The following is a 24,813-nucleotide window of genomic DNA, read 5'->3' on the forward strand; positions in this document are numbered from 1 at the left end:
ACCGGTCATTAAACGGTAAAAACCCCCCTTTATAATAATAATATTACTTATATATATATTTGTATTTTTATAAATTAAAACTAATATAGCGTTAAGCTTTGTTTAAAAGATTTCCATGTGGAACGAACCGGACTTACTAAAAACTACACTACTGTACGATTAGGTACACTGCCTATAAGTGTTGTAGCAAGGTTTAGGTATATCCATTCTATTAATAAATAAATATCTTGTGTAAAATTGTATCGTGTTTAATAGTTTTTCCTAGTAAAATATAAGCTATTTCATATACGCCTCGCTTCGCATCAAGTATTTTTGGCGCCGCTGCCGGGGAACATAAACGCCGAAAGCGCAACACTATATTAAAAAAAAAAGATAAAAGTGTTTATCAAGTTCTTTTTATAAAAATATAAGATTTTTAAAAAAAAAAAAAATCCGAACCTGCATAAAAATCGAACCTTTCTCAGCTGAAACTGAACCCTCCGCGACTCGCGAAGTATTTGAACTGGGTTCATCCGCACTCGCGGAGGTACCCTGACACGCCTGATCAACCCTAGTTTCGCATTTATTACGGTGTATTATTATTTATTATAATTAAACCCTAATTAGGTTTTTAGTATTTTATTATTTAGTTTAGTTTTATTAATTAATTTGTATTTTTAAGTTTAATTAGTTTAAATAAATATATAAATTAATACTTTTATAAAATAAATAATATAAAAATTATAATTTTATAAACTTTAAGTTTATTTTTATATTTTGTATCTTTTTATTTGTTTTTGCATAATTTGTATTTTTTTATCGTTCGTACTTAGTTTTAAATATAGTATTTGCCATAGTTATTTTTATTTCTAGATTTTTAGGCTTTGCCGTAAAATCCCTTAAGTGCTTTTTCTTTAGATTAAGATTTAGGCACTTTAAAATTTTACGACGTCACTTATCGCTTTAGTATTTAATAAATTTTAGTACCTTTTTAAGTTATTGTCGTTTTGGATTTAGAATTCCTTCTAAGTTTTAATACCTTTAGACGCAAATTTTAATATTTAATTTTTTTAGAATTTTAAGTTTCGACGCGCTACTTTCTTATTTTATTTTTCAATTTTTTATTTTTCGACGTTTTTCGACGCTACTCTTTTTCTTTCTTATTTCTCGCCGCTCTAGTTTTTAGGACTTAGAATTTTCTCTATTTCTTCTCTAATAATTCAAAACGAAAAATTATTTTAAGCGGTTAAATTGATAGACATCCAAATTTTCTGCTTCGTAGTAATAGTTGGATTTGTTAGTGGCTGAGTTGTGAGCTTCCGATTTAAAGGGTTCTGGCTCCCTGCTACATCTATTGGCTATTCGAAACGTGGGCAAAAGCAGAAAAGTCTATTAATTTGATAACTTATATAATTTTTAGTTTATAACTAATATGATAATTAGTAAATGCACCACATTATAGCTAAAATTTGGTAATAAGTGTAGTATGAAAAATCTCGAAAATATTTTGGAAACTCTTTATGACATACGAAATCAATACTCTCAAACGGGTGTTGATGAAAATTCGTTCGGTCAATCTTGGCTCACGAATGACAAAACAATAACTGGTTGTGAAATCTGTGGAGATTATCATTCAACATGGGAATGTTATTATTATGTTCCTATGGAAAATTACGCACCCATGGAACCTGAATGGAATGATTATGAAGAATACAATTCAAATTGGGATTATTCCCAAGAATATATCCAAACTCAACAACCAGAGGACGAGGAAAATTATGTGTCTGAAAATTCTTTAGATTATATAAAAATCAAACTCGAAGAACTTGATGCTCAAAATGAACAAATGAGAGAGTTTGTAAATAGGGAAGCTGAAACTCTATCAGATTACACACCTGTTGATCTGAGGAGTATTGTGCAAGAAAATCTCATATCATTGAATTTTGTTGAATTCGAGAGCTCCGAAATCACCAATTATACCGATGATACTTTTTATTCAGCTTTACCAATTTCACGACATATCGACACATTAGCCTCTACCGATAATATCATCGATCCATCAATGGATGAAGAAGAAGTAAGGGTGACAAATTGGTACTCTTGGGAAAATGATAACGTTGAAAATTTTACCCTCGAGACAAAAGTGGTGGGACCGATAAGAACCGTTAATGAAGAAGAATCTACTTCGATCCCGAAATTCAAAATTCCACAACCTTCCAACCCAATATTCTCAATAGACGAGTCATCAACTGAAGATGAACTACGAGCTGTAATAGATAATGACACCTCGGATGTCACCCAATTGGGTAATAGAGGTGAAACCTTTGATCCCGAGAATGAACGGGAGGAAATGTTAGGAATTGTCCACCCTATAGTATGTATGTCGGTGTATATCGATCCATTTGACCAAGAACCAGAAAAGAGACATATCCATTTACTAAAAGCTACACTTAAAAAAGAATTAAGTAGTGACAATCGGGTGATTCTAAACTTTAAACCCATTGATATATTATACACCACCCGAGATGTAAATAACTGGCTCACTATTTTAATTCGTGGAACTTATTCTACCGACTTCACATATCGTCAGCTAAGTGTGGGGAAGTCTAACCCCACTTAACGTTAAATTAGGGGTTCGGGTTAGTGCATAACTCGTTAATAAAAATGCACGATTAGGGTAAAAGACGCATTTTCAAAAATTAGCAAACAGTTCAGAAAAGCAACCGTTTTTGAAGAAAAACATGTGTGATAAAACAAGAAGGAATGAACGATTAGGTGCGCCATCTATCATTCGACGAGCTTTGTAATTACAAACTGGGTATTTTCAATCACTTTTCTACACTAATCACCCTCATGAATTTATAATTAGAGTCTGATTTCATGCAAATGAGGGCATTGCATGATCTCAAGTGTGGGGAAGGGTTATAAATTCTCTCGGGTTTATACTTGGCTTATTTTCTAAATATTGTGAAAATTTTAAAATTTTTCAACTAAATGAATTCAAAATCATGTTTATACATATTTATGAACGATAAAACTAGGTGTTAATGCCGAAATTATTGTTACCTCGGAAAGAACATAAATTGAGAAACAACTAAAATGCTTGAATTTATTTATTAGGATATAAAAAGATGCATGAAAAAAGCCAAGTGTGGGGGCAAGTGTGGGGAGAATGGACCAAGTTATTCAATTAAAAACTATCTATCACATGTTTCTGTAAAGTTTAATGCAGGTGCTTTTGTTTTGGACTAAATTAACTGTTTTACCCGATTTATTGTAATACTTTAGAAAGAAAAGATGGATCTGCACGATGAATCAATTCCACCATTAAAAGGAAGTAAAGTCTTCCGAAAAAGACACGCGCTTCTTGATTTAGGTCAGGAAGTTGTCGTCCAGACCAGCTGTAGGTTGACGAAAAATCTAGAAAAGTCATCTCTAAAATCAGCAGGAAATCCACGGACCTCAGCATCAAACAGGGTCGCCAAGTGGTCAGACTTATCCTAACCATGAGAGGATCTGTCTCGTAAAATGGGGAGGGCGCCGTGCAAATTAGCTTGATAAGACTAATGAATCAGACCCCCAGAAAGGATAATCTCCTTAAAGATTAAAAATCAGCTTTTAAGCCTGATATTACTCAATCCTTGAGATTGACCTTAAAGATTGAGAATTCAAACTCATGGAATTCGATGATATCTAAACTCGAGCTTGAACGAGAAAATATTTTGTTCAAAATTACAAACCCATTTGTTTTCTAAAAACCCATTTTCAATACGTTCATTACCATTGAACGTAAAATCCCGAGAATTCACCTGGAATTCATTAGGTCACCTGAACCAAATCGGGTGTCAACCGTAAGAACGGTGGTTGCATAGCATGGTCAAAGACAGGACCTTGTGCCAGACCGAAAAACTATAGGGTGAGCTTTACTATTGCTCCTACAAAGGATAGTAATTGCATCCGACACGTTATAGACCATAATTAAAAGCATGACAGGGGACATTGCCTTAACAGTTGCTTGTTCAACGCTTTCCTGTACAACCGGACGGTAGTTTACCGAAAGGTAATATACGGGACAAGTAAACTGGACGTGTTGCTTTCCTAATACAAGGTTAGCAAGTGGGTAACACAAAACCGCAAGTGTTGAGCTAAAATTTTCAAATCTGAAACCCACAAAACCCACAAAAATATTTTGCAAACACCGGTGAAGGGTTATTCCAGAAAACTTATCTAGGGTAAAAGCTAGATTGAATTTTCAAAGAATCAAATGTTTTCATAAAGATCCAATTTCCTTAAGGATCTAAATTTTTATAGTCATGTGGGACTGTAAACCATACCGTTACTATCATTGTTTACCACCGTATCAAAATCACTGATGTATAAAGTGTGAAGAATAAAGAAGTGATTCGTGTAATTTAATTTCAAGTTCTGTATTGCTTGAGGACAAGCAACGTTCAAGTGTGGGGATATTTGATAGTGCTCCAAATGAACATATATTTTGTAGCAATATCCTCCCAATATGTAAATTATTTAGTTGTAATTGTCTTATTTTAAGTTGTAATCATTTATAATAAATAAGTGCGAAAACAAAAGGTGAAAACGAAGATTTGAAGACGCAAACGTCCAAAAAGCTCAAATGTACAAGATACAATCCAAGTGGTTCAATTTATTGGTAAGAAACGTCTAAAAATAACAAGAGTACAAGTTGCAGAACGCAAAGTACAAGATATTAAATTATACGAAAGGACGTTCGAAAATCCGGAACCGAGACCTGAGCCAACTATCAACGCCCGACGTAACGGACTAAAAATTATGAGTCAGCTATGCACAAGAATATAATATAATATTTAAATAATTATATAAATTATTTATATATTATATATATTTAAATAAAACGTCGACAAGCAAATGGCCAAAAATTGGTGAGCTGGATTCCTGACCTCCGCACTCGCGGAGCTGTGAAGGCTTAAACCTCCGCACTCGCGGAGCAGCCAAAATCAGAAATGTCCTATAAATACAACGAGCTTCTGCCGAGTTTAAAACACCAAAAAATAATAATAATAATACTCCTCTGTAATAATAATAAATATATATATATATATATAGTGTAGTTTTATATTAGATTTGTTTTGGGTTATGTAAAGGTTATTTTACGGGTTTTAAAGTCGGAGCTCTGTCCGTGTAACACTACGCGATAAATAATCAATGTAAGTTATGTTCTTCTTTTTAAATTAATGTCTCGTAACTAAGTTATTATTATGCTTATTTAATACCGAAGTAATCATGATGTTGGGCTTAATACTAAAATTGGGTAATTGGGCTTTGTACCATAATTGGGGTTTGGACAAAAGAACGACACTTGTGGAAATTAGACTATGGGCTATTAATGGGCTTTATATTTGTTTAACTAAATGATAGTTTGTTAATTTTAATATAAAGATTTACAATTGAACATACCTATAAATAACCATATACACTCAATCGGACACGATGGGCGGGGTATTTATATGTACGAATAATCGTTCATTTAACCGGACACGGGAATGGATTAATAGTCACTAGAATTATTAAAACAGGGGTGAAATTATATTCAAGGACACTTGGTGTAATTATTAACAAAGTATTAAAACCTTGGGTTACACGCAGTCGATATCCTGGTGTAATTATTAAACAAAGTATTAAGACCTTGTTACAGTTTAAGTCCCCAATTAGTTGGAATATTTGACTTCGGATATAAGGATAATTTGACGAGGACACTCGCACTTTATATTTATGACTGATGGACTGTTGTGGACAAAAACCAGACGGATATATTAAATATTCCAGGACAAAGAACAATTAACCCCGGCAGCGGCGCCAAAAATACTTGATGCGAAGCGAGGCGTATATGAAATAGCTTATATTTTACTAGGAAAAATTATTAAATACGATACAATTTTACACAAGATATTTATTTATTTATAGAATGGATATACCTAAACCTTGCTACAACACTTATAGGCAGTGTACCTAATCGTACAGTAGTGTAGTTTTTAGTAAGTCCGGTTCGTTCCACATGGAAATCTTTTAAACAAAGCTTAACGCTATATTAGTTTTAATTTATAAAAATACAAATATATATATAAGTAATATTATTATTATAAAGGGGGGTTTTTACCGTTTAATGACCGGTTTGTCGATTTTTAAAACTTTAGTCGCAGTTAAAACCTAATGTAAAATATTAAATAAATAAAAGACTTAATTTAAAGCGTAAAGTAAATAACGATAATGAAATTGCGATAAATAAAAGTGCGATAAAATAAAATTGCGATAATTAAAAAGTGCGATAATTAAAAGTGCAATTAAATACAATGACAATAAATAAAAATGCGATAATTAAAAGTGCAATTAAATATGAAAATAAAAGAATTATGCTTATTTAAACTTCCATAATCATGATGTTTGACGTGTTGATTTTAGTTTATTCCCATGGGTTAATTGTTCTTTGTCCTGGATTATTATAATATGTCCGTCTGGTTTTTGTCCACAACAGTCCATCAGTCATAAATATAAAGTGCGAGTGTCCTCGTCAAATTATCCTTATATCCGAAGTCAAATATTCCAACTAATTGGGGACTTAAACTGTAACAAGGTCTTAATACTTTGTTTAATAATTACACCAGGATATCGACTGCGTGTAACCCAAGGTTTTAATACTTTGTTAACAATTACACCAAGTGTCCTTGTATATAATTTCACCCCTGTTTTAATAATTCTAGTGACTATTAATCCATTCCCGTGTCCGGTTAAATGAACGATTATTCGTACATATAAATACCCCGCCCATCGTGTCCGATTGAGTGTATATGGTTATTTATAGGTATGTACAATTGTAAATCTTTATGTTAAAATTAACAAACTATCATTTAGTTAAACAAATATAAAGCCCATTAATAGCCCATAGTCTAATTTCCACAAGTGTCGTTCTTTTGTCCAAACTCCAATTATGGTACAAAGCCCAATTACCCAATTTTAGTATTTAGCCCAACATCATGATTACTTCGGTATTAAATAAGCATAATAATAACTTAGTTACGAGACATTAATTTAAAAAGGAGAACATAACTTACATTGATTATTTATCGCGTAGTGTTACACGGACAGAGCTCCGACTTTAAAACCCGTAAAATAACCTTTGCATAACCCAAAACTAATCTAATATAAAACTACACTATACTATATATATATATATATATATATATATATATATATATATATATATTATTATTATTACAGAGGAGTATTATTATTATTATTTTTTGGTGTTTTAAACTCGACAGAAGCTCGTTGTATTTATAGGACATTTCTGATTTTGGCTGCTCATTGAGTGCGGAGGTTTAAGCCTTCACATCTCCGCGAGTGCGGAGGTCAGGAATCCAGCTCACCAATTTTTGGCCATTTGCTTGTCGACGTTTTATTTAAATATATATAATATATAAATAATTTATATAATTATTTAAATATTATATTATATTCTTGTGCATAGTTGACTCATAATTTTTAGTCCGTTGCGTCGGGCGTTGATAGTTGGCTCAAGTCTCGGTTCCGGATTTTCGAACGTCCTTTCATATAATTTAATATCTTGTACTTTGCGTTCCACAACTTGTACTCTTGTCATTTTTAGACGTTTCTTACCAATAAATTGAACCACTTGGATTGTATCTTGTACATTTGAGCTTTTTGTACGTCTGCGTCTTCAAATCTTCATTTTCGCCTTTTGTCTTCGCACTTATTTATTATAAACGATTACAACTTAAAATAAGACAATTACAACTAAATAATTTACATATTGGGAGGATATTTCTACAAAATATATGTTCATTTGGAGCACTATCAGGACTATAATTCACTTTCACAGATATTTCCTTCCTCGAAAATAAGACTTGGCCACGGATCGATTCACGAACCTATACATATATATCAAAGTATGATCAAAATATAATTACAACCATTTTTATTATGTTTTAAATATTTGAGTGTATTAAGTCAGCTGTCCTCGTTAGTAACCTACAACTAGTTGTCCACAGTTAGATGTACAGAAATAAATCGATATATATTATCTTGAATCAATCCACGACCCAATGTATACACGTCTCAGGCTAGATCACAACTCAAAGTATATATATTTTTGGAATCAACCTCAACCCTGTATAGGTAACTCCAACATTACTGCATATAGAGTGTCTATGGTTGTTATAAATAATATATATACATGGGTCGATATGATATGTCAAAACATTTGTATACGTGTCTATGGTATCCCAAGATTACATAATATATTAGAATACATGTATAATACAATATAAGTTAGCTAAGATATGATTTGTATAGATTTGTTAAAGATTTTCCGTAGCTAAAAAGATCAAAAATATCCAATCTTGTTTTACCCATAACTTCTTCATTTTAAATCCGTTTTGAGTGAATCAAATTGCTATGGTTTCATATTGAACTCTAATTTAAGAATATAAACAGAAAAATTATAGGTTTATAGTCAGAAATTTAAGTTACATGTCAATTACTAAAGAGGTAGTCATTTTCGTCGAAAGAACGACATCTTGATGACCATTTTGAAAAACATACTTTCACTTTGAGTTTAACCAAGATTTTTGGATATAGTTTCATGTTCATATGAAAAATCATTTTCCCAGAAGAACAACTTTTAAATCAAAGTTTATCATAGTTTTTAATTATCCAAACCAAAACAGCCCCCGGTTTTACTACGACGGCGTATATCCGATTTTATGGTGTTCATCGTGTTTCCAGGTTTTAAATAATTAAGTTAGCATATCATATAGATATAGAACATGTATTTAGTTGATTTTAAAATTCAAGTTAGAAGGATTAACTTTTGTTTGCGAACAAGTTTAGAATTAACTAAACTATGTTCTAGTGATTACAAGTTTAAACCTTTGAATAAGATAGCTTTATATGTATGAATCGAATGATGTTATGAACATCATTACTACCTCAAGTTTTCTGGATAAAACTACTGGAAATGAGAAAAATGGATCTAGCTTCAAAGGATCCTTGGATGGCTTGAAAGTTCTTGAAGCAGAATCATGACACGAAAACAGTTCAAGTAAGATTTTCACTCGAAATAAGATTGTTATAGTTGTAGAAATTGAATCAAAGTTTGAATATGAATATTACCTTGAATTAGAAAGATAACCTACTGTAAATAACAAAGGTTCCTTGATCTTAGATGATTACTTGGAATGGATTAGAAAGCTTGGAAGTAGACTTGCAAACTTGGAAGTATTCTTGATTTTTATGAAACTATACTTATGGAATTTATGAAGAACACTTAGAACTTGAAGATGGAACTTGAAGATGGAACTTGAGAGAGATCAATTAGATGAATAAAATTGAAGAATGAAAGTGTTTGTAGGTGTTTTTGGTCATTGGTATATGGATTAGATATAAAGGATATGTAATTTTGTTTTCATGTAAATAAGTCATGAATGATTACTAATATTTTTGTAATTTTATGAGATATTTCATGCTAGTTGCCAAATGATGGTTCCCACATATGTTAGGTGACTCACATGGGCTGCTAAGATCTGATCATTGGAGTGTATATACCAATTATACATACATCTAAAAGCTGTGTATTGTACGAGTACGAATACGGGTGCATACGAGTAGAATTGTTGATGAAACTGAACGAGGATGTAATTGTAAGCATTTTTGTTAAGTAGAAGTACTTTGATATGTGTCTTGAAGTCTTTCAAAAGTGTAAGAATACATATCAAAACACAACATGTATATACATTCTAATGGAGTCGTTAAGTCTTCGTTAGTCGTTACATATAAGTGTTGTTCTGAAACCTTTAAGTTAACGATCTCAATTAATGTTGTTAACCCAATGTTTATTATATCAAATGAGATGTTAAATTATTATATTATCATGATATTATGATGTATGAATATCTTTTAATATGATATATATATTAAAATATTGTTACAACGATAATCGTTACATATAAGTCTCGTTTCGTAATTCTTGAGTTAGTAGTCTTGTTTTTACATATGTAGTTCATTGTTAACACACTTAATGATATATTTAAATATCATTTAATCATGTTAAATATAGTGTATCAATATCTTAATATGATACATATGTATTTAGTAGACGTTATCATAACGATAATCGTTATATATATCATTTCGAGTTTCTTAACTTAGTAATATCATTTCTTATGTATATCACATATTGTTAATATATTTAGTGAGATACTTACTCATCATAATCTTATGTCAACCATATATATATGTCTATATATACCACAACATGTAGTTTTTACAATTTTGTAACGTTCGTGAATCGCCGGTCAACTTGGGTGATCAATTGTCTATATGAAACTTATTTCATTTAATCAAGTCTTAACAAGTTTGATTGCTTAACACATTGGAAATATTTAGTCATGTAAATATCAATCTCAATTAATATATATAAACATGGAAAAGTTCGGGTCACTACAGTACCTACCCGTTAAATAAATTTCGTCCTGAAATTTTAAGCTGTTGAAGGTGTTGACGAATCTTCTGGAAATAGATGCGGGTATTTCTTCTTCATCTGATCTTCACGCTCCCAGGTGAACTCAGGTCCTCTACGAGCATTCCATCGAACCTTAACAATCGGTATCTTGTTTTGCTTAAGTCTCTTAACCTCACGATCCATTATTTCGACGGGTTCTTCAATGAATTGAAGTTTTTCATTGATTTGGATTTCGTCCAATGAAATAGTGAGATCTTCTTTAGCAAAACATTTCTTCAAATTCGAGACGTGGAAAGTGTTATGTACAGCCGCGAGTTGTTGAGGTAGCTCCAGTTGGTAAGCTACTAGTCCGACACGATCTATAATCTTGAATGGTCCAATGTAACTTGGATTTAGTTTCCCCCGTTTACCAAATCGAACAACGCCTTTCCAAGGTGAAACCTTAAGCATGACCATTTCTCCAATTTCAAACTCTATATCTTTTCTTTTACTGTCCGCGTAGCTCTTTTGTCGACTCTAGGCGGTTTTCAATCGTTGTTGAATTTGGATGATTTTCTCGGTAGTTTCTTGTATTATCTCCGGACCCGTAATCTGTCTATCCCCCACTTCATTCCAACAAATCGGAGACCTGCACTTTCTACCATAAAGTGCCTCAAACGGCGCCATCTCAATACTAGAATGATAACTGTTGTTGTAGGAAAATTCTGCTAACGGTAGGTATCGATCCCACCTGTTTCCGAAATCAATAACACATGCTCGTAGCATGTCTTTAAGCGTTTGTATCGTCCTTTCACTCTGCCCATCAGTTTGTAGATGATAGGCAGTACTCATGTCTAGACGAGTCCCCAATGCTTGTTACAACGTCTGCCAGAACCTTGAAACAAATCTACCATCCCTATCAGAGATAATAGAGATGGGTATTCCATGTCTGGAGACAGCCTCCTTCAAATACAATCGCGCCAACTTCTCCATTTTGTCATCTTCTCTAATTGGCAGGAAGTGTGCTGACTGTGAGACGATCAACTATTACCCAAATAGTATCATAACCACTTGCAGTCCTTGGCAATTTAGTAATGAAATCTATGGTAATGTTTTCCCATTTCCATTCCGGGATTTCAGGTTGGTGTAGTAGACCTGATGGTTTTTGATGTTCATCTTTGACCTTAGAATACGTCAAACATTCTCCTACATATTTAGCAATATCGGCTTTCATACCCGACCACCAAAAGTGTTTCTTGAGATCTTTATACATCTTCCCCGCTCCGGGATGTATTGAATATCTGGTATTATGTGCTTCTTTAAGTACCATTTTTCTCACATCTCCAAACCTTGGTACCCAAATTCTATCAGCCCTATATCGGGTTCCGTCTTCTCGAATATTAAGATGTTTCTCTGATCCTTTGGGTATCTCATTCTTCAACTTTCCTTCTTTTACAACCCCCTATTGGGCCTCCTTTATATGAGTAGTAAGGTTAGTACGAATAATTATATTCATAGCTTTTACCCGTATAGGTTCTCTGTCCTATCTACTCAAAGCATCAGCTACCACATTCGCCTTCCCCGGGTGGTATCGAATCTCAAAATCATAATCATTCAACAGTTCAATCCACCTGTGTTGTCTCATATTCAGTTGCTTCTGATTAAATATATGTTGGAGACTTTTGTGGTCGGTATATATAATACTTTTGACCCCATATAAATAATGCCTCCAAGTCTTTAATGCAAAAACAACAGCACCCAATTCCAAATCGTGAGTTGTATAATTTTGCTCGTGAATCTTCAATTGTCTAGACGCATAAGCAATCACCTTCGTTCGTTGCATTAATACACAACCGAGACCTTGCTTTGATGCGTCACAATAAATCACAAAATCATCATTCCCTTCAGGCAATGACAATATAAGTGCCGTAGTTAGCTTTTTCTTCAATAACTGAAACGCCTTCTCTTATTCATCCTTCCATTCAAATTTATTCCCTTTATGCGTTAATGCAGTCAAGGGTTTTGCTATTATGGAGAAATCTTGGATGATTCTTCTGTAGTAACCAGCCAATCCTAAAAATTGACGTATATGCTTCGGAGTTTTTGGGGTTTCCCACTTTTCAACGGTTTCGATCTTTGCCGGGTCCACCTGGATACCTTCTTTGTTCACTATGTGACAGAGGAATTGAACTTCTTCTAACCAAAATGCACACTTTGAAAACTTAGCGTACAGTTTTTCTTTCCTCAATACTTATAGCACTTTTCTCAAATGTTCTTCGTGCTCTTGATCATTCTTTGAGTAAATAAGTATGTCATCGATGAAAACAATGACAAACTTGTCCAGATATGGCCCACACACTCGGTTCATAAGGTTCATGAACACAGCTGGTGCGTTAGTCAATCCAAACGGCATAACCATAAACTCGTAAAGACCATAACGCGTCCTAAAAGCAATTTTTGGAATATCATCCTCCTTTACTCGCATTTGATGATATCCAGAACGTAAATCGATTTTTGAATAAACCGACGAGCCTTGTAGTTGATTAAATAAGTCGTTAATTCTCGACAGTGGATAACGGTTTTTGATGGTAAGTTTATTCAACTCTCTGTAGTCAATACATAACCTAAATGTACCATCCTTCTTCTTGACAAACAAAACAGGAGCTCCCCATGGTGATGTGCTTGGTCGAATGAAACCACGTTCTAGTAGTTCTTGCAGTTGGCTTTGCAGTTCTTTCATCTCGCTGGGTGCGAGTCTGTAAGGAGCACGAGCTATTGGTGTAGCTCCTGGTATAAGATCTATTTGAAATTCAACAGATCGATGTGGAGGTAGTCCCGGTAATTCTTTCGAAAATACATCGGGAAATTCTTTTGCGATGGGAACATCATTGATGCTCTTTTCTTCAGTTTGTACTTTCTCGATGTGTGCTAGAACAGCATAGCAACCTTTTCTTATTAGTTTCTGTGCCTTCAAATAACTAATAAGATGTAGCTTCGTGTTGCCCTTTTCTCTGTACACCATTAAGGGTTCTCCTTCTTCTCGTACAATGCGAATTGCATTTTTTTAACATACGATCTCTGCTTTCATCTCCTTCAGCCAGTCCATGCCAACTATTACATCAAAACTCGCTAACTCTACTGGTATCAAATCAATCTTAAATATTTCGCTACCCAGTTTAATTTCTCGATTTCGGCATATATAATATGCTGAAATTAATTTACCGTTTGCTAATTCGAGTAAAAATTTACTATCCAACGGTGTCAATGGACAACTTAATTTAGCACAAAAATCTCTACTCATATAGCTTCTATCCGCACCCGAATCAAATAAAACGTAAGCAGATTTATTGTCAATAAGAAACGTATCCGTAACAAGCTCCGGGTCTTCCTGTGCCTCTGCCGCATTAATATTGAAAACTCTTCCGCGGCCTTGTCCATTCATGTTCTCCTGGTTCGGGCAATTTCTAATAATGTGGCCCGATTTTCCACATTTATAACAAACTACGTTGGCATAACTTGCTCCGACACTACTTGCTACGCCATTACTCGTTCCGACACCATTTGTTCCTTTCGTTCTGTTAACCCCTGGTCCGTAGACCTCACACTTCGCCGCGCTATGACCATTTCTTTTACACTTGTTGCAAAATTTAGTGCAGAACCCCGAGTGATACTTTTCACACCTTTGGCATAGCTACTTCTGATTGTTGTTATTGCTGCGGTTGTTATTGTTGATGGGATGATTGTTGTAGTTGTTGTTGTTGTTGTTGTGCCTTTTGTTGTAGTTGCGATTTATGTTGCGATTGTTGGGATAGTTGTTGTTTTGGTGACTCTTATCACCGTTTTCCTCCCACTTTCTTTTGACTAACTTCACATTGGCCTCTTCGGCCGCCTGTTCTTTAATTCTTCCCTCAATCTGGTTCATTAGTTTGTGAGCCATTCTACATGCCTTTTGTATGGAGGCAGGCTCGTGTGAACTTATATCTTCTTGGATTCTCTCCGGTAACCCTTTCACAAACGCGTCGATCTTCTCTTCCTCATCTTCGAACGCTCTCAGACACAATAGGCACAATTCTGTGAATCGTCTTTCGTACGAAGTAATATCGAATCCCTGTGTTGTAACCCTCTAAGTTCTGACTTGAGCTTATTGACCTCGATTCTGGGATGGTACTTCTCGTTCATCAAGTGCTTGAATACTGACCACGGTAGCGCGTAAGCAGCATCTTGTCCCATTTGCTCTAGATAGGTATTCCACCATGTTAACGCAATACATGTGAAGGTATGCGTAGCGTACTTCACTTTGTCTCCTTCAGCACACTTACTTATGGCAAACACTGATTCAACTTTCTCGGTTCACCGTTTCAATCCGATTGTTCCTTCAGTCCCATCAAATTATGAAGGTTTGTAGGCAGTGAATTCCTTGTAGGAGCATCCTATACGATCTCTTGTGCCGTTAGCTGTATTGCTAGATTCAGAGTTATTGTTGGTATGTAGCGCAGCCTGTACTGTGGCTATGTTTGAAGCAAGAAAGGCACGAAATTCCTCTTCGCTCATATTCAAGGTGTGTCGAGTAGTCGGTGCCATTTCCTTCAAAATAGTCAAATGAAACAATTTAATCATACAGAATATTAAGAGTAGTCAATAGTATCTCGTATCATAATATGAACTCATTTATAAAAGCTTTTTCTTCATATTAGCATTTTATAATTTTAAATCCGGGTACTACCTACCCGTTAAGTTCATACTTAGTAGCTAATATACAATTCAACTACTACAATTCTATATGAAAAACTGATTATAATAATATATCACATACAAATATTCTTCAAACTTACAACTTCGCTATATTACATATAACATGAAAAATAGTACACTATGATACAGGATAGTTTTGAAGATAAATCTAGTTAATACGCAAGTTGTTCAGCAAAGAAAATAAAGACACGTAATTCATAAGTCCAGAAACAAGTCATGCATTCTGGTTTTACTAAGACGAGTTCCCATCCTTGGTCTTGTGGAAAATAACCGTTATGACCATTGGCTAGGCAGCATGTTGTAATGTCGTCAAAAGGACGAGGGTTTCGTAATGTCCAACAGCCCTGTAATACTCTAAAAACCTTGTTTCTCACCCCAACTACTGAATCCGTCACTTGTGGGAAAGTTTTATTTAAAAGCTGCAATCCGATGTTCTTTTTCTCACTTTGGTAAGAAGCGAACAACACTAACCCGTAAGCATAACATGCTTCTTTATGTTGCATGTTAGAAGCTCTTTCTAATTCACGAAATCCTATGTTGGGATATGTTGAGTCAAAATAGGTTCTTAACCCGTAGCGTAAAATTGCATTTGGGTTCACCGCATTTAACGCTTTAAAGAAAACACGGCGTAACTTAAAGTCTCCCCAATGTGATATACCCCACCTATCAAAGGAAAGCCTTTTTATAAACTAAGGCATTTCTAAAAAGTCTTTCAACTGTTTGACAAGTTAATTTCGCCATAACTAAATGTGCTGATGAATTCTGACCGACTCTAGACAAGATTTCCTCAATCATATCCTCTGGTAGGTCTTCTAAAATATTCGGTTGTCTACCCTTAACGTCCATTTTGTTTTTATACTGTAAAATAGACAAGGATTAGATTCGTAATAACAAATAATACAAGTAATTTTTACATAGAACATAAAAGTACAAGCACACTACAATACATTTATTACACAATATGCTCACACCCCTCTAATCTGAATCACGGGTTTCTTCTTCTTCGGACTTGGTTCTTTTTCCTAATCTTCTAGGGATATATGATGTTCCTCTAATACGAGTCGTCATTTTCCACATTGGTTTAGAAAAACCTGGTGGTTTAGAGGTTCCCGGGTTATTGTCATGATATTGAAAATACGGGTGTTGACGGTACATATAAAGTTCATCGAGGTCGGAATCAGATTTCTCTATTTTGATGCCTTTTCCCTTATTATTTTCTTTTGCCTCATTAAATTGGGTCGGGGTAATTTCTATAACATCATCAGAATCCTCATCAGGATCCGATTCATCGGAAAATTGGTAATTTTCCCAATATTTTGCTTCCTTAGCGGAAACACCATTGACCATTATTAACTTTGGTCCATTGGTTGAGGATTTTCTTTTATTTGACCGGTTTTCTATGGTTCCTACTATTCCCCCCTCCGGAATCTCTTCTTCTTCCGGTTCCTCTTCTTTTGGTTCCTCTTCTTCCGGTTCCTCTTCTTCCGGTTCTTCGGGAACTTGTGAATCTTACCAATATATATTCGACTCTTCATTATTATTAGGTGAGTCAATGGGATTTGTGCTAGAGATAGACATCTATCACACAATATCAAACATGTTAAGAGACTAATATATCACATAATATTTACATGTTAATAATATATAGTTTCCACCAAAAATGTTAAGCAATCATTTTTAAAGAAAACACGGTCGAAGTCCAGACTCACTAATGCATCCTAACAAACTCGATAAGACACACTAATGCAAATTTTTCTGGTTCTCTAAGACCAACGCTCTGATACCAACTGAAATGTCCCGTTCATATTGATTATAAATGTTCCATATTAATTTATTTCGTTACGAGGTTTTGACCTCTATATGAGACGTTTTTCAAAGACTGCATTCATTTTTAAAACAACCATAACCTTTATTTTATCAATAAAGGTTTTAAAAACATTACGTAGATTATCAAATAATGATAATCTAAAATATACTGTTTACACACTACCATTACATAATGGTTTACAATAGAAATATATTACATCGACATATGTTTCTTGAATGCAGTTTTTACACAATATCATACAAACATGGACTCTAAATCTTGTCCTTATTTTAGTATGCAACAGCGGAAGCTCTTAGTATTCACCTGAGAATAAACATGTTTTAAACGTCAACAAAAATGTTGGTGAGTTATAGGTTTAACCTATATATATCAAATCGTAACAATAGACCACAAGATTTCATATTTCAATACACATCCCATACATATAGATAAAAATCATTCATATGGTGAACACCTGGTAACCGACATTAACAAGATGCATATATAAGAATATCCCCATCATTCCGGGACACCCTTCGGATATGATATAAATTTCGAAGTACTAAAGCATCCGGTACTTTGGATGGGGTTTGTTAGGCCCAATAGATCTATCTTTAGGATTCGCGTCAATTAGGGTGTCTGTTCCCTAATTCTTAGATTACCAGACTTAATAAAAATTGGCATATTCGATTTCGATAATTCAACCATAGAATGTAGTTTCACGTATTTGTGTCTATTTTGTAAATCATTTATAAAACCTGCATGTATTCTCATCCCAAAAATATTAGATTTTAAAAGTGGGACTATAACTCACTTTCACAGATATTTCCTTCCTCGGAAATAAGACTTGGCCACGGATCAATTTACGAACCTATACAAATATGTACATATATATCAAAGTATGATCAAAATATAATCACAATCATTTTTATTACGTTTTAAAGATTTGAGTGTATTAAGTTAGCTGTCCTCGTTAGTAACCTACAACTAGTTGTCCACAGTTAGATGTACAGAAATAAATCAGTATATATTATCTTGAATCAATCCACGACCCAGTGCATACACGTCTTAGGCTAGATCACAACTCAAAGTATATATATTTTTGGAATCAACCTTAACCCTGTATAGCTAACTCCAACATTACTGCATATAGAGTGTCTATGGTTGTTCCAAATAATATATATACATGGGTCGATATGATATGTCAAAACATTTGCATACGTGTCTATGGTATCCCAAGATTACATAATATATTAGAATATATGTATAATACAATATAAGTTAGCTAAGATATGATTTGTATAGATTTGTTATGCATTTCCCGTAGCTAAAAAGATCAAAAATATCCAATCTTGTTTTACCCATAACTTCTTCATTTTAAATCCGTTTTGAGTGAATCAAATTGCTATGGTTTCATATTGAACTCTAATTTAAGAATCTAAATAGAAAAAGTATAGGTTTATAGTCGGAAATTTAAGTTACATGTCAATTACTAAAGAGGTAGTCATTTCCGTCGAAAGAACGAGATCTTGATGACCATTTTGAAAAACGTACTTTCACGTTGAGTTTAACCAAGATTTTTGGATATAGTTTCATGTTCATATGAAAAATTATTTTCTCAGAAGAACAACTTTTAAATCAAAGTTTATCATAGTTTTTAATTATCCAAACCAAACAGCCCCCGGTTTCACTACGACGGCGTATATCCGATTTTATGGTGTTCATCGTGTTTCCAGGTTTTAAATAATTAAGTTAGAATATCATATAGATATAGAACATGTGTTTAGTTGATTTTAAAATTCAAGTTAGAAGGATTAACTTTTGTTTGTGAACAAGTTTAGAATTAACTAAACTATGTTCTAGTGATTACAAGTTTAAACCTTCGAATAAGATAACTTTATATGTATGAATCGAATGATGTTATGAACATCATTACTACCTCAAGTTTTCTGGATAAAACTACTGGAAATGAGAAAAATAGATCTAGCTTCAAAGGATCCTTGGATGGCTTGAAAGTTCTTGAAGCAGAATCATGACACGAAAACAGTTCAAGTAAGATTTTCACTCGAAATAAGATTGTTATAGTTGTAGAAATTGAATCAAAGTTTGAATATGAATAGTATCTTGAATTAGAAAGATAACCTACTGTAAATAACAAAGGTTCCTTGATCTTAGATGATTACTTGGAATGGATTAGAAAGCTTGGAAGTAGACTTGCAAACTTGGAAGTATTCTTGATTTTTATGAAACTATACTTATGGAATTTATGAAGAACACTTAGAACTTGAAGATGGAACTTGAGAGAGATCAATTAGATGAAGAAAATTGAAGAATTAAAGTGTTTGTAGGTGTTTTTGGTCGTTGGTATATGGATTAGATATAAAGGATATGTAATTTTGTTTTCATGTAAATAAGTCATGAATGATTACTAATATTTTTGTAATTATATGAGATATTTCATGCTAGTTGCCAAATGATGGTTCCCACATGTGTTAGGTGACTCACATGATCTGCTAAGATCTAATCATTGGAGTGTATATACCAATAGTACATACATCTAAAAGCTGTGTATTGTACGAGTACGAATACGGGTGCATACGAGTAGAATTATTGATGAAACTGAACGAGGATGTAATTGTAAGCATTTTTGTTAAGTAGAAGTACTTTGATATGTGTCTTGAAGTCTTTCAAAAGTGTAAGAATACATATCAAAACACAACATGTATATACATTCTAATGGAGTCGTTAAGTCTTCGTTAGTCGTTACATGTAAGTGTTGTTTTGAAACCTTTAAGTTAACGATCTCAATTAATGTTGTTAACCCAATGTTTATTATATCAAATAAGATGTTAAATTATTATATTATCATGATATTATGATGTATGAATATCTTTTAATATGGTATATACATTAAAATATCGTTACAACGATAATCGTTACATATAAGTCTCGTTTCGTAATTCTTGAGTTAGTAGTCTTGTTTTTACATATGTAGTTCATTGTTAACACACTTAATGATATATTTAAATATCATTTTATCATATTAAATATAGTGTATCAATATCTTAATATGATACATATGTATTTAGTAGACGTTATCATAACAATAATCGTTATATATATCATTTCGAGTTTCTTAACTTAGTAATCTCATTTCTTATGTATATCACACATTGTTAATATATTTATTGAGAGATTTTCTCATCATAATCTTATGTCAACCATATATATATGTCTATATATACTACAACATGTAGTTTTTACAATTTTGTAACGTTCGTGAATCGTCGGTCAACTTGGGTGATCAATTGTCTATATGAAACTTTTTTCATTTAATCAAGTCTTAACAAGTTTGATTGCTTAACACATTGGAAATATTTAGTCATGTAAATATCAATCTCAATTAATATATATAAACATGGAAAAGTTCGGGTCACTACATAGCTAATCTTGTGACGTTAGTTTGGCGATTACGTAGCGTGTAGCTACTTTGTGTATTGTGCCCTTTTGTAGTTTGTTTACCATGCCGAGACGGTATGTGTTATTTTGATGCTTGGTGATGCGTAGCCATTTTATGCATATGTATGTGTGTATTATCCTTACATTCACTAAGCATTAGCATAACCTCTCGTTGTTGATATTTTTATAGGTTCGCATGGTGGCGGCTCGGGTAAGCGTGGGGATTAGAGATCTTGGCTAGATTGCTTTAGAAGCTCTTGCTTTTGGACTCGATTAGGATTTGGGTAGCGTAGTCCCAAATCACCATGCTCGGTTTTGTGTAAACGTAACTAGTCGGGTCATAATGATTATAACCGGTTTATGATTTAACTAGCGTATTATTGTATTAAGAAGTTTAACTTATTGTTGTACGTTTTTTTAAGTTCGTTGAACTTACTTTGATAAAAATACGTTTTGGAAATTGTGTATTGGGACCTAAATATTAATGTATTAACAAAAAAATTTACAGGCCGGTTTAAATACGGGTTGGGTTGTTTCAAGGAGTCTCATATAGAATCTCTTTCAATCAATGGGGGTTAGAAAATCACAACAATTTGTTTTTCTTGTTTCAGAGAATTTTGATACTAAAAAGAAATTTGGAAGGGGTCCTAATTCAAATCTAAAATGTACCAAGTGTAACATGAATAGACATACTATTAACATATGCTATGAAATAGCTGGGTATCCTCCACGTTGGGTAAAAAGAAACATTAATAATACAAGTAGGACTATTCCTAGTAACGATTATATGTCACCTTCGAACAGTCGTGGGGTTCCTTTTACTACATACTAAATAAAAAAGCTAATGAGTCTGATTAACGATTCTTCTGTGTCTAGAAATGTGCATGCTAATGTTACAGGTACTTTTAAAAACATGAATAGTCTGTTTAATTCAAATTTTAAAAGATTCTTAAATCCAATAATTCAGTTCATAGTTTAAATAATTATATTGGATGGATCATAGTTTCTAGAGAATCTTAACATATGACAGGTAGTCTTTATAACATGAAAAATGTTTTTGATGTCTCTTCATTAGGTATGACAATTGATCATTGATATCGGCTAAAAAGTCATGTTTTCACCCCCCGGTATTAAGACCCACAAACAAGAAAGTTTTGAACTTTGTCGAAAAAATACCCACTTCGTCGGTTAGAATTAAAGAACAAGTAAATACAAAGACGGTGCAAAAAGAATCAAGAGAATCGGAGCTAAAACGAAGATTCTAGAGCGAAAACGGTGAAAGACAAGAAATCAAGTTACGATCCAATGAATCAAGGCTGACCAGGCACAAAAACGGCTTGCCAGTATGGCAAACGGCCTGCCAAACTGTCAGGAAAACGGGCTCGATAAACGGCTTGCCTAGCAAACATCTTGCCAAATACGGCCTGCCAAACGGCTTGCCAGCCGTTTGCAGGCAAAATTCTTGTCTATTTAAAGGGTCTTTGTCATTCATTCCAACACACACTTCAATTCACTTCTTTCTCTCTCTTGTACAATATTAGTCATACTCTCAAGGCCTTCGACTCCGTGCGGGAAACCTAGTACCCGGAGAAGAACGCCGAAGATTGTATTAGGAGCGGTCTGGAGTCTTGAAGTTGTCACTTTTGTATTCAAAACTCGTTTAATCTACTGGTACTTCTATCTCTTATCTTTATATAATGTCTTCTATCATTATGTTATGTGATATTATTGCCATGATTAGCGAGTAGTTATCTTTAGTGTATGCTATGATGTAAGCAGTTATAATGCCGAAATAATATTATGGTTTGTGTATGCTGTTGAAATGCTTTCTGATTATGCTTTAAACTCAATCGCTTTTCCAACTAATAGAACGTAGCTATAGGCTCTTTTATTAGGAAGTCGCAAACCCCGATTCAGAGTACACTATCTGTGTTACCCCTTGGTAAGAGAAGTCTATTGGATACAACGTAAGATCGACTGAGGCACACCGGTTGTAGTAAGTCTGTCAAGCTTTAGATTCCGATTGAGGACTCTTTCGTAGTGAAACATCTGACTAGATCCTTAGTACATTGTCGGTCCCAGACCATGCTAGTGTAGTCACCAAGCATATAAACTTCGTACGTGCACGCTGAAGCACAGCGGTTGTTGTAAGCTGTACCTCTGCTAAGTAAGGCCATGGAACCCGATTAGTGTTGACTTGTACACTGCACCATAATGCGATCTCAAGCATTGCACCCCGCTTGAGGGATTCTTAGTTAATTAAGGAACTGTTTGTTTAGACACATAAAGGATTGGACAGTTAGGATAACCGAACGTGTTCATGGAAGTCAGCTTGACTTGGCCATGGTGTTCTTTATGGTTGAACTCTTTTTAAGGGCCTAACTATCTTTTAAAACCACTCATTAACGAAAGCATTGAAACACATCACGTCTCTCGGATATGGTAAATCATGTATTCTATTATGCTTAAGAAAGTTTAGACCATTGTGGAATGTTAATACGTCACCCAACCGAGTCGCTCAATTGGATGAGCCGTCTGAACGTGTATGCCTGTAGTCAGACTGCACGGGCATCGGGGGTAAGGGACGTTGCTGTCTATTCAGAATCTTCAAACCTAACGCAGTACCCCAGTGACATGTCTTATGACAGGGGCGTTTAGGACCAGTGTAATGAATACAAGGCCTCTGCCTATACATGAGCCAGCATTCCATAATCTCGGCTGAATAACTGATGAAGTCATAGTACGCACTCACTTTAACCTTATATGAATTACGAATTTTATCGCATTTACTTTATTTGTCTTATAAAATAGAAAATCCCAAAATTAAGTAACCACTACTCCTTCCTAACTATCTTAGGCTTAAATATAGGTTCGATTCTACTGATATCTCAAAAATACGACTCTAGGTCATAATTTCGTTACTTTTAAGGAGTAGTAAGATTTAGGCCCCGCTAAATATAAATTTAAAACAGTACCCCTCCCTCGAGTGGCTGATCCTGGCGCGCCGCGGCCCGACGACACCGCGCGAATAAAAACCGCCCGTTTCGGCCATATCAGGGGAGGAGCTAAGTTTTTGGCGCCGCTGCCGGGGAACTGGTATCAGGAAATACTACTCTCTATCAAACTTATTCACAAGCATTTAGTGGTGTTTAAGAAAGACAATTATACACGGACTTGGTTGTTGGATTTTTCGAACAGTCGCCAATTATATTGGGACCAAAAGTTTCCTGCCTCACCGTAGTCGGCCTGGCCACTTGGTTTGTTGAATAGTTCTTGCAGAGCTCTGTTACCGAAATACCAGGGAATCAGTAGCCAGAACCAAAAATATATTCAACCTTATGATAGTTAGTTAATTACCTTAGACTACCTTAGATTAAATTAAATTACCTTGGAATTAAATTACCTTAGAATAGTTTAGCTTACTTTATTTATTTGCTAAAAATTAAAAACAAAAAGGCATACCCAGTGTATGACCCAAACCCAATCTAGACCAGGGCCGTTGTTATTCGTACCTGATCCAGACGCAATAATCTCTAAAGCACGCAAGGAAGAACGAATCAAAAATCAAATGGTGTTACGCGTTACTTTAGCAGAAAATACCAAACCCTCGATTGAAGGTCGAGGAGGATCGATCAGATTTCCAGAGATTCAAGAACACTCGTTCGAGTTAAAACATCACATCATCCAGCTCATCTAGAATAGCTGTCAGTTTCATGGATTACCTAATGATGATCCTAATTCTCACCTTGATAAATTCATATCTCTTTCGAACTCCTACAAACAGCCAGGGATCGGACAAGATATAGTCCGGCTATACTTGTTTCCCTACTCTCTCACCCATCATGCTCAAACTTGGTTTGAAGGACTGGAAAAAGATTTCATCACGTCATGGACGGAGATGGCTACCAAATTCCTAACCAAATATTTCCCTCCTTCTAAACAAACCAAACTGAAGAATGACATCACTAACTTCAAACAAAGTTATGATGAATCTCTTTACACTGCATGTGAGCGATTCAAAACCCTACTGAAGAAATGCCCTAATCACCAGCTAGAACGGTCAACCCAGATCTGTACCTTCTACAATGGTCTTACGGAAAATCATAGGACGACGATCGATGTAGCAGCTCAAGGGAATCTGATGAACTAAACCGTAGACGAAGCATGGGAGTTGCTCGAGAACATGACAATGCATCATCATGACTGGAACAGTGGTGAAACAACTTCATCATTTGCTCCACTCTCAGCACTAAACAATCAAACGGAGGCCATCAAATCCCTCACGGATAAGATGGAATCTCTT

At 34.4% G+C, this 24,813-nt stretch overlaps 1 non-coding gene across 1 annotated transcript; it reads right to left on the minus strand.

The window, feature by feature from the left end:
* Positions 1-24,456: 24,456 nt before the first annotated feature.
* Positions 24,457-24,563, minus strand: LOC139861012 (small nucleolar RNA R71). The gene has a single exon (XR_011763632.1). It is a non-coding gene; the product is annotated as a small nucleolar RNA R71 (small nucleolar RNA).
* Positions 24,564-24,813: the final 250 nt, after the last annotated feature.

This window comes from Rutidosis leptorrhynchoides, chromosome 7 (assembly GCF_046630445.1).
Source record: "Rutidosis leptorrhynchoides isolate AG116_Rl617_1_P2 chromosome 7, CSIRO_AGI_Rlap_v1, whole genome shotgun sequence".
Taxonomy (NCBI): Eukaryota; Viridiplantae; Streptophyta; class Magnoliopsida; order Asterales; family Asteraceae; genus Rutidosis; species Rutidosis leptorrhynchoides.